This window comes from Equus caballus, chromosome 6, assembly GCF_041296265.1.
Source record: "Equus caballus isolate H_3958 breed thoroughbred chromosome 6, TB-T2T, whole genome shotgun sequence".
Lineage (NCBI taxonomy): Eukaryota > Metazoa > Chordata > Mammalia > Perissodactyla > Equidae > Equus > Equus caballus.
Genome location: NC_091689.1, coordinates 50,109,844 through 50,121,522, shown reverse-complemented (window position 1 = coordinate 50,121,522; position 11,679 = coordinate 50,109,844).

Sequence of the window (11,679 nt, the reverse complement as noted above, 5' to 3'; positions counted from 1 at the left end):
TTTTCTGCCCCCAATAGAATTAAATTGGAAACCTACAGTTTACATGTATATTAGGCTGCTAAAAGGTATCCCACAGCACCCTAATGCTTTTTTCTTTCCTTTTTCTCTTTTCTGCCTCTTTTTCTCCCTTCCAACTCTCCTTCCCTCCTCTCCTCTTAAAATTATTTTCTCTCAGTGTTTCATTTTTGATAGTTTCTATTGTCATATCTTCAAGTCCTTTAATCCCTTCTGCCCACCGTCTAATCTATCATTAATATTATGTAGCGCATTTTTCATTTCACATTTTGTAGTTTTCATCTCTAGAAGTTCCTTTGTTTTTTTTAAAGGGTATCTTCCATGTCTCTATGTATCTTTTTAAAAATGTGAGTATATTAAGAACATATTAACTATTTTAATGTCTATGCCTTCTAATTCTAACCTCTGAGTTGGTTTTGGTTATTTTTCTCCTCATGACCCCATTCTCACAAGGGTTATATTTTCCTGACTCTTTGCATGCCTGCTAATCTTTGATAAAAGCAAGGCATCATTAATTTGACCCAGGTCAATGCTAGATGTTTTTGTGTTCCTGTAAATATTCCTGAGTTTGATTGTGAGATATATTTAAATTACATAGAAACAGTGTGATGCTCCTGGATATTGCTTTTATGATTGTTAGCCAGTACCAAAGAAGTTCTCAGTCTGGGGTTAATCATTTCCCATTAATGAAGGAAAGATTTTCTGAGTATTCTACCCGATGCTTCATGAACTATGATCTTTTCCAGCCTTGCTGTTGGGAAAGGGCACTAGTCTCTGCCTCATGTGGACACTAGGTATTACTTCTTTTATTCCTTTTGAATGATTCTTTCCCCATCCCCTCAGGTACTTCCCTCACACTGATGCTCTGATCTGTACGCTGCTGATTAGTCTCAGAGGATCCTCTACAGATCTCTGGGTTCTCTCTCTGTGCAGTTCTCCTCTCTTTTGTTCTCTCCTCTGAACTCTTACTGCCTTTGTCTTTCCCAGTTCAGGTGTTTTTCAGTATCCTCCTCAGTTCCCCTTCCCTGTGTATGGCCTGTAAACTCTGTAAACATGGTAAGCTTGGGCAATCATAGAGCTCACCTTGTTTGTTTTCTCTCTCTCTTGGATCATTGTTCTTTGTTGTTTCATATCCAGTGTTTTGAAAACTGCTGCTTTATATATTTCATCTGTTTCTGTTTGTTTGTTTGTGTCAGGCTGGAGGGTAAATCCAGTCCTTGTTACTCCATCTTGGCTTTAAGAAAAAGTCCAAGAGAAGACCTTTGCAATTAGATACAGAGAGTCCCCAACTTACGATGGTTTGACTTTTGATTTTTCAACTTTATGATGGTGTGAAAGCAATATACATTCAGTAGAAATCGTGTCTAAATTTGGAATCTTAATCTTTTCCTGGACTAGCAATATGTAGTACAATGTTCTCTCCTGGGGCTGGGCAGTGTCAGTAAGCTGCAACTTCCAGTCAGCCACACAATCACGAGGGTAAACAACCGAAAGACTTACAACCATCCTGTATCCATACAACCATTCAGTGTTTCTCTTTTAGTACAGTAGTCAGTAAATTACATGAGATATTCAGCACCTTATTGTAAAATAGGCTTTGTGTTAGATGATTTTGCCCAACTATAGGCTAATATAAGTTTTCAGAGCACATTTAAGGTAGGCCAGGCTAAGTTATGATCTTTGGTAGGCTAGGTGTATTAAATGCATTTTCTACATAAGATATTTTCAACTTACGATCGGTTACAGGGAAGTAACCCCACTGTAAATCAAGGAAGATCTGTACTTAAGTTTCCCTTTCTCTTGGAGTTACTGATATGTCTGAATGGAGACATATTGAGTCCTGGAAAAAAATTCTAGTCTAAGGGGCCGGCCCCATGGCCAAGTGATCAAGTTCGCGTGCTCCACTGCGGTGGCCCAGTGTTTTGCTGGTTCTGATCCTGCATGTGGACTTGCCACCGATCATCAGGCCATGCTGCAGCGGCATCCCACATAGCACAGCCAGAAGGACCTTCAACTAGAATATACAACTATGCAGTGGGGGGCTTTGGAGAGAAGAAGAAGAAGAAAAATTAAAGATTGGCAACAGTTGTTAGCTCAGGTGTCAATCTTTAAAGGAAAAAATATTTTAGTCTAAGGAATGGAAAATGAATTTCTTGCCTCTGTGTCTAGTATAGTTTCTATTTCAACGTTGATGACAGAACTATCTTTTTTAGCCAAGATGACAGTACCTATGAGTCATTGTCCAGTTACCCTTACTATTTCTGTCTCCAATTCTCATAGACATTAGTGACTTATGTTCCTAAACTTTAGATTCAGAGGCAATTGTCTTAATTTGTTTTATTCTGTTACTCTCTCTCTCTCTCTTAGTTTATATATAGCTTCTTGATCTCAACCACATAAATGTTCTTATTCCTGTTATTGTTTAAGTCAGGGTTACAACTACAGCTTTTGGCCTGTAGCTTGTTTATGTATGCCCTGAACGCTAAGCCTGTTTTCACTTTTTTAAAACATTCTTAAAAAAATATACAGCATAGAATGTAAGTGATCCACAAAGTGTAAAATATTTACTCTTTCATCCTTTGAGGAAATTTTGCTGACTCCTGATGTGAATAACTTCATGTTTGTTTCTCATTAAAGAAATGCACAAGGACTTTCAGTTTGACTATCTGAGTCCAAATCCTAGCCTATCACTTTCTCTGTTATCTAAGTCAAGTTACTTAGCATCTTAGTACCCTGACTTCCTTAAGTGAAAGATAGAAATCACACTAGTAGCTCATAGATCCTCATATCATATCTATTTGCTCATACACATATTTGAGGACTCATGGGATAACGTATATATAATACTTCACATGGCGCTTAGGATTTGGTTCAAGAAATATTAGCTATTTATACTATTAGTTCTTTGTCTTTCTGTCTTTATAGGATCCTACAAGTGTTTCTGGTTTTGATAGTAGGTTCTTAAACTCTTACAGCAAATTGAGCAAATAACTTAAAAACCTTCTTAACTTAGTTTTAATTGTGGTTATAGACATTTCTTCTTTTTTGTTGCTCTTGTTGTTGAAGTAGTGTGCTGTGAAATGTCCCCTGATTTGGCACTTGTTTCCTTAACTATAAAAAGTGTTGTTCAGCATCTCTTCAGTTTCTTCTTTATAGAGATTTTCTGAGTCTATTAGGGCTCTGCAAGGCATTGGGGTCAGTATAGGGGTAGATGAGTGACTATAATTTCTGAGTGAAATAGTACGTGAATATTATTTCAAATACTGGATTACCTTAGAGTATTTCACAGACAGGCTCTACTGGTTTGGAAACATGGGCAGAATATGTATGCTTTCCTGAATCTATTGTTCAAGTTTTTAAATCTTAGCAAGTAAAATGAGCAAATTTAAAATATCCAATCTTTATACCTTAAAATTACAAATGTACCTTTGCACTGACATTTACTTCCCAAATCCTTTCAACCTCCACTCCTCCATGATCATTCATCCTCATCCCACAGTGTGCCAGGTATTAATCCGTGCAAGATGCCATGAACCAGAAAATTGATGGACCACTACTTTCCTGGGAGCAAATTTAAAAAATTAGAGAGGAGTAAGTGGTTCTAAGCACTTGTACAGTTGGGAAACTCAGAATTCTGAGTAAGAATATTAGCCATCTGACTTGTACCTGGACCATAAGAAAATCTAAATGGCTTTTAAAATTATTAACATGGCCCTTGGTTAGAACACATTTAATCCTGATGGCCCATATTATACACTGATGAATAGTCACATGCTTCACGTCTTCCCTAGTTCTTTCACTCCATTAAGAGCACAGCTGAAAGATAATTTACAATTCTACTCTTAGAGGATAAACAATCCAATAGTGATATAAATAAGTTGAATTCAGTAAAGCATCCTATAAGACTGACAGCAGGAATCTACCTCAATATGTTCGTAAATATCAAATCAGCTGCCTTTGCTCAGCTCTTTTCTGAGATAAGCTTACATAGCACTAAGTCTTATTTATCTGCAACAAGCCTCAAGAACCCCCCCCCAAAATTGAATGAACAACTTTTTCTAAATATTATGCCCATCTTATTAAACATGTGTGTTGCACTGAACATTTTTGAAATGACATGGGATGCCCAATATATAGTTTTAAAATACCTGATTATATACTTCAGTAACTTAAACACCAAAGTAATTATATCAGGATATTTGCTTCCTCCAAGTTGTTCTAATTTACTTTGACAAACAGATGTTTATTAGAAATTTTTCTCACTTTTTTTTTGTTCATTCATACATTTAACAACTCTCTCTTGAATGCCTTCTTTCTCTAGTGCTAACAGGGTAGACAGCAATGAATATACAGAGTCTATTCTCATGGTGTTTACAGTCTAATGTGGAGGAAGAAAATAAACAACTAAATTAAAAATAGCTACATATATACAATTTATTCATTCATTTAATACAGGCAAGCACAAGTCTAGATGCTGGGAATTAGTGGCAAACAACAAGTTTGCTGCCCGCCAGGAGACTGTATTATGGTGACAGAACTTAAAAATTAGAAGTTAAATAAACATACATGGTAATCATTGCTGGAATCCAACGGCTGCTCATAACAGAAGATAACTGCTAACAACCACAATTTATTAGGTATAAAGAAATATAAATGCCTTTAGGTAGAGTGAAAATCACATTTTTATTGTGAGTTAGGTCCAGCCTACAGAAATTCTTCAGTTTTACCCGCAGGTGAATTAACTTCCTCTAACTTGCCTTGAAATTCCTAATGCAAAGCAGCAGATGGCACCATCACATTATTCACTCCTGCCTGATTTTGCTAAATCTTTTTGATTAATTCATACCAACTTAGCTCAGATCTCATACCACAGGAAATCTGTCTTCATTTTTTAGTTATCCTGTATCTTTCTTCTACATCATCCAAGCATCCTGACAGTGGTTTGAGATTCATCATCATTTCAATGGTGAGGAAAGAAGCAGTGAAAATCAAACAACCTATCTAAAGTCACTCAATCAGTGAACAGAATTAGGAGCAATAAGGCAACATGAGAAGCGTTTATTAGATAGAACGCAGACTTTGAATTTAGAAGTTCTGCCAAGAACTTGGACATTTTTTTCCCCTATGCAATTTAAGTGCCCTATCTCACGTTGATTCCCCTCCTTAAAAAATGAATGGGGAGCCAGCCTGGTGGCATAGTGATTAAGTTCTCCTGCTCTGCTTCAGCAGCCCATGGTTCACAGGTTCAGATCCTAGGCATGGCCCTATACATTGTTCATCAAGCCATGCTGTGGAGGCACCCAACATGCAAAATAGAGGAGGATTTGGCAGAGGTGTTAGCTCAGGGATAATCTTCCTCAAGCAAAAAGAGGAAGATTGGCAACAGATGTTAGCTCAGGGCCAGTCTTTCTCACCAAAAAACAAAAAAAGAAAGAAAGAACAGAACATATCAGTGAATAACTTCCAAATATCTTGTGGGTTCAATTGCTTTTTTTCCAGGTGAAATTATGTACGAAATTCCAATGTATGAAACAAGTAAAATCAGACATGCTCTGGTTGCATCAATTCTGGGGAAGTCTAGAGACTTTCCTGCATCACATTGTGCTATATTTTGCTTCCTATTAAAGAAGATGCTGAGTTTATGGGCACAGGAATAAAAAGAAAATATAGTTAATGTGTTTGACCAAAACATGGATGACCATATAGGAACAAAACCAGACACAATAAAGAAGAGCCATTGTGAGTGGAAGAATGAGGGCCAAGGGCACACATAACCTAAAGCAAACAAACAAATATACACACAAAAAACAACACCACTTGAAAATTACACCCATCATTCTTTGTTTTCCCCTGCTCTCCAGAGCCAATTTAAACACAACTTGGTTGTGATTTGGGACTAGAAATTGGACTTACCAATAGTTTAGTTCTTATACTAGTTGCTTATACTAAGAAGTATCATTGCTTGTTTTCTTGTCTATTTTCCCCAGTGGACAAGACTTCTGAGGCATGTACCAGACATTGGACACAGGACACCTATAGACAGAGAATGCTTGTCCTTTTGGAGTTGATAAACTGAATCAGACAATAAAATTGGGTAATTTTAGCCTATAACATATGAATGTACCTATATATTTTGTACATATATTATTAATTTTAAAATATCTTTATTTATTTTTATGATTTTATTTATACATTGACCTAACATATATTTATTGATAACCTACACTGAATCAGAAGCTACTCTAGCTTCTTGGGATATATCAATGAACATGACAAGCAAGATTCTTAACTTGTGAAGCTTACAAACATGTGGATGGGGTGAGTCTAATTATAAACAGATGAGATAATGAGATATACTCATATAGTGTGAAGTGCTTTGAAGAAAAAAAAATGCTGTATGATGTGATCTAGAGCGATGGACAGTCACCCTGGTCATATTCTGCTTCATGTTGAGTAATCAGGGAAGACCTCCCAGAGAGGGTGATGTTTGAATGAAAACTGATTATAAAGAAAAATCCCACCATGCAATGTTCTCAAGACAAAGAATTTCACCCAAAGTATAAATGCAAAGTCTCTGAGACGGCAACAAATTGATGTGTTCTGTGATAAAAAAGAAGGTCAGTGTTTCAAGACTATGGATGCTGAAGGGAGATGATTAGGAAATGAATTTAGAAAGATATGCACCAGAGTATTTAGATCCTTATGGACCAGAGAAGATATAGCCAAGAGAGTTCAGAAGGCAATAATGGGGTGGTGAATTATCTGTAGAGAATTTAAAAAGTAATAAAATTTATTAAAAAGTTAGTCTGCTTTTATATCACCATGTAGCAGCAATACTAAAAAATGTCAGTGATAAAATGTTGCTTGAAAATATCTTTTGTTGCCCAAAGTTTTAAACAATTATTGTGTTTACTATTGAGTTTTAAAACTATCTATCTACACAGTCAATTCTTGTTATTTGTGTAGTTATGTTCTGTGAAGTCACAGAGAACACTGAATAACTATTGCTCCAAGGAGAAATATAAAGGTAGGCTCCTGTGAGTGTCTGCTCACAACACTTTTTGTCAATAGATCAATATACAAACTTGTCTTATGTATATTTCTCTTTAAAGACACCTTGGCTAGTATGTATTCCTGATTCACTAACATTGAACTCACAGCCAGCAGCACTATAACTTGTGTCTGATTAAAGCTTATCTAGCACATGTATTTTCTCCATAAAGCACATCACAGCCTTCTTGAACTTAAGAACATTAGACAGCATTTTAGTACTATGCTTGAGGGCATTTTAAACAGTGACACAACCAACAAAAAAGTGCAAAAATGAAAAAAATATGGCCCTAAATAGACTACGAAAAGGACATTCATTTACAGTATGAAAGCTGGAAAAAGAAGGCAGAATGTTGCCTGTCAAACTCATCAAGGATAGTGCATGTTGGATGAGTTAGATTTTTTGCTGCTCTGCTCATGCCTGTGAATGACCGGGAAAGTGCTGTGAGTATTGATTTTAGGATTACAAATAAATGTTAGCAAGTAGGCAAATTCGCAATTCTGGAATCCACAAATAATGAGGATTGACTGTATATGTATGTAAAAATATACACATATTCTTGTATGTATATGCTTCAAGTTAACATGCTTCAGTAAACATTGTTTTCTACATGGAAGTTAATTCACAGAATCCCAGTTATACTGACATACGTGGCTTTGGAACAGTGGAATGATCCGGAATTGGTTAAGTTCACTCAGAATACCACTTACTCAATTTGCATTATTTGCAATTACTCATTATGGAATATTCTATGTTTAAAGGGTAGATTTAAAATAAACATTGATAGCATTGCACAGTGATTATAAAGTCAAAGAAACAGAACTTTAGCTACTTCAACTGTCATTCTATGAGACCATTTGTAATTATCATTTGTATTTATATAACTTTTCAACTTGCAGAGACATTTGAAAGCTTCTAAAATTGATCCTGAAGAAATAAAGACATGCGAAATACTGCAATTTCTGGAGTAATTGTGAAATTGGATTTTTATAAATCTTTGCCAAACATATCCTATGTATAAATCTTTTTCCTATCTACACATCTGTTGCTTCGGTGAAAGAAACTTTTCAGAATTAAAATGAGCAAAAAGTGATCTTCAGTCAATAATGAGCAAAGACAAATTGATGTGTCTGGTTAAACTACTCAACAGGAACATGTAAAAAAGATTAATTTTGATAACACCATTGACAAATTTGGAGAAGGTAAGGGTCTAAAGCAAAAATTGTAATATTATTATTTATTACTGTGACATACCTATATATAGGTATAAATTCTTTCTCCCTTTCCAAAAAATGCATCAATATAATTGAAAAGACTTTATCTATATAATTAAAAATTAGTTTGTATGATAACATTTATTTTTATTTTAATGCACACATTTATATGCACATTTTTATTTTTACTGGTATGATTTTTTATACCAAGTTAAATAAAAAATATTCACTACCTATATTTATTTTATGGCCATTATTACCACTCATTCCTTGTCATGTTTATTAATGAAAATTATTTTTTTATATAGAAGAGAGGGAAGTAAAACACCCTGAAAGAACTGTTGCAGGTGTTGAATGTGCTAGGTACATCACTGCTCAAGGAACTCAAAGATTAATGACGAACATGGTTATAAGCATCTAACAATAAGAAAATGCCACATACATATCATCTCTTCCTTGGGGAGACCTGGAAGTTTTAAATACAAGTGACATGTGAGAGTGATGTTTACATACCCTATATACACTCCCCCATTCCCCAATAATGTAGAGGAAAAGGTGCTGGGTTGGGATAGTTGAGGTTCTATGTGAAATGTGAACAATGCAGCAAACTGAAACCAGGAAACTGCTGGAACAGTAGGGTAGCTGGAACATAAACAGATTCAGAAAAGAGAAGGTAGATTGGGAAAAGATGGTGAAGGGCACATGTTCACTGTGAGGTATTTATTGATTATAAAGAGAGCCTTTGGTTTCTTTAAAATTTTTTTAGGCACTCTAAGAAAGGATTCCATTCAATTACTTCACTTGTAGAAAGCAGAAAACTAACACTGGAAGGAGTGCTGTGAATAAAGCTAAGTAATTTTTGTGGTCTGTCTAAACCGAGGAATGCATAAACGATTTAAATAAAATTTTGTCTTTATCCTCCAAATATAACGTGAAACCAATTAGGATGGAGATTGGGCCTCATGCTTCTTTGTATCTAGGCTTCTGAGGAGATAGCAAATGTTCAGTAGATATTTAATTGTTTAATGGACATATGGAGAAAGGACAGAAGAGAGTGAGGGATGAAGGGAGGAGAACCTCCAGTTAGCATTAAAATTGGAGGTGAAATTTGGGGATTTTTTCTGAAACTTGTAAACATCAGTGGAGAAGGTACTTTAGAATGTTGAATCCTGAAGACTTACGTTGTTTTTTCTACAATGGTTCTTAAGTGAATACTTAGTTTATTTTTAATAATCTTGTTTTCTAATAAATTAACTTATTCATTTATTTCTATAAGTTTGTATCTTTATTTATTTCTCTTTTTTCATTTATTTGTAAAAGTTTTCCAAAGAGTCACATTGGATATATGCCTCAGACTCTCCTGTGTTTCTTTTTGCTGATCTAACACTCATTCTAGTACATCTACTAAAATAGATATTTATTTGGGAAGGATATTATGTTTTGAGATTTAATTCTGACAGCAAACACTACTGTTAACAACAGCTTAATATTTGTAGAAATGACAGCATGACAAATTCTAATTCAGCTATTCTGAATGCAGTTCTGTTGACTGTTTTATTGATGTAATATTCAATCTGACTCGATTCAATTAATTGTAGCTTTAGTTTATAAAATGTGTTTTTCATTTCTAAGAGCTCTTGTTAGGTTCCTCATTTTTCTTTGAAGAAAAAACTTGCTGGATGGATGCAATTTTTCGTCAAATTTCACGGAGAATATGAATTAGATAATTCATTGTTGTTTTCAGGGGTTTTGGGTTTTTTTACGTTAAATTATTTTGTTTTTCACCTGTTTCTTACATTAAAATTTAAGCAGGGGTATTTTTCTGTGAATACTTAGACTGTTTCTCCTCAACCTCTTCCTGCCCCTTGAAATGCTGAGGGATTTTTTTCCTAGTTTATCAATAATTTGTGTAATTGCTGTTCAGTTGTTTTAGTCTCAGACAAAAAGAGAAGACTAAAGTTTACATTTATTGAAAAATTTCTTTGACAACTTAGCCAATTTTTTTGTAGGATTGTAATTAAATAGAGGAAGGTGGTCGTCAAAATTAAAAGTTATTACATAAAGATCCTCCCATTGAGGGTCTGAATTGGCAGTAAAAAGCCAGGCTTTTATTATTGCCTGGAAGGTGCTTCCCTCATTATGACTCTCTAGTTGTATTTAGTAGGCTGACTTCTTCCTTGAGCCGATTTATTCACTCTGTGAAAAAATCCCCTGCTTTCCAACTATCCTCTGCTTTCCAAGGGCTGCATTCTAGAACTGAAAGATGATCAACTGATGGATGTTGAGATTAGATCCACATTACTACTTTGCAATGTGTCTACAAAAAGTCAGTAAAACTTTTTCTTTTGGTGAGAAAGAGTGGCCCTGAGCTAATCTTCCACCTTTTTTTTAATCCCCAAAGCCACAGTACATAATTGTATATCCTAGTTGTAGGTCATTCTAGTTCTATGTGGGATGCCACCACAGCATGGCTTGATGAAGGATGCGTGGGTCCACGACCAGGATCTGAACGGGTGAAGCCTGGGCCACTGAAGTGGAGTGCGTGAACTTAACCACTACATTACCAGGCTGGCCCCTTAGTAAAACTTTTGTGGTGGCCTGGGTAAGAAATAGAAACTCATTTATTTTCCGCTGAACTCTCTTACACTTGCATATGTTGTTGGTGAGAACTCCAGAATTCTCAGCATATAACAACTTCATCCAAACCTCTGCACTAAGACACTTGACAAATTCTAGCATGGTTTCTTGCAGCTTAAGGCCAAGTTCCTAGGATGACCCCAGCTCCTCTTAAAATGCCTACCTGAGAAAGCTCAATGCTTCTAGGAGAATTTACTGTTTGTTCTAGTCAAAACTTGGTGATAGACAGATAGGCAGGTCCCTGGATCCCCTCTTAGAGCAGTTACTTTAGGAAGCTTGCAATTATAGATCCTTTCTCTACCCCCTTGAGGTGTAAATCTACTATCCAAAACTGTTTCTTTGAGGACCTGAGAGCCATCTCTTTGAAATGCAGCCATTCAGGGAGTTAGAGACTTTTACACTCTTAGTCTCCATGGGAGGATAACAGCCTAACTTCAGTGGAGGCCACGTTGCTTCAACATGCACTACTGCCTCCTCTCATAAAAGTAGAAGTTGGGCTGGCTTCGGTAGCCTAGTGGTTAAGTTTGGCGCACTCCACTTCTGTGGCCCACGTTCAGATCCCAGGTTTGGACCTACACTACTCATCTGTTAGTGGCCATACTGTGGCAGCGGCTCATAGAAAAGAAAAAAGGAGGAAGATTGGCAACAGATGTTAGCTCAGGGCAGATCTTCCTCAGCAAAAAGAAAAAGCAGAAGTTCGTCTCCCTTCTGGATAAACACCAATTAACAAATCCAGACAGCCTAGTCACATGGATTAACCCT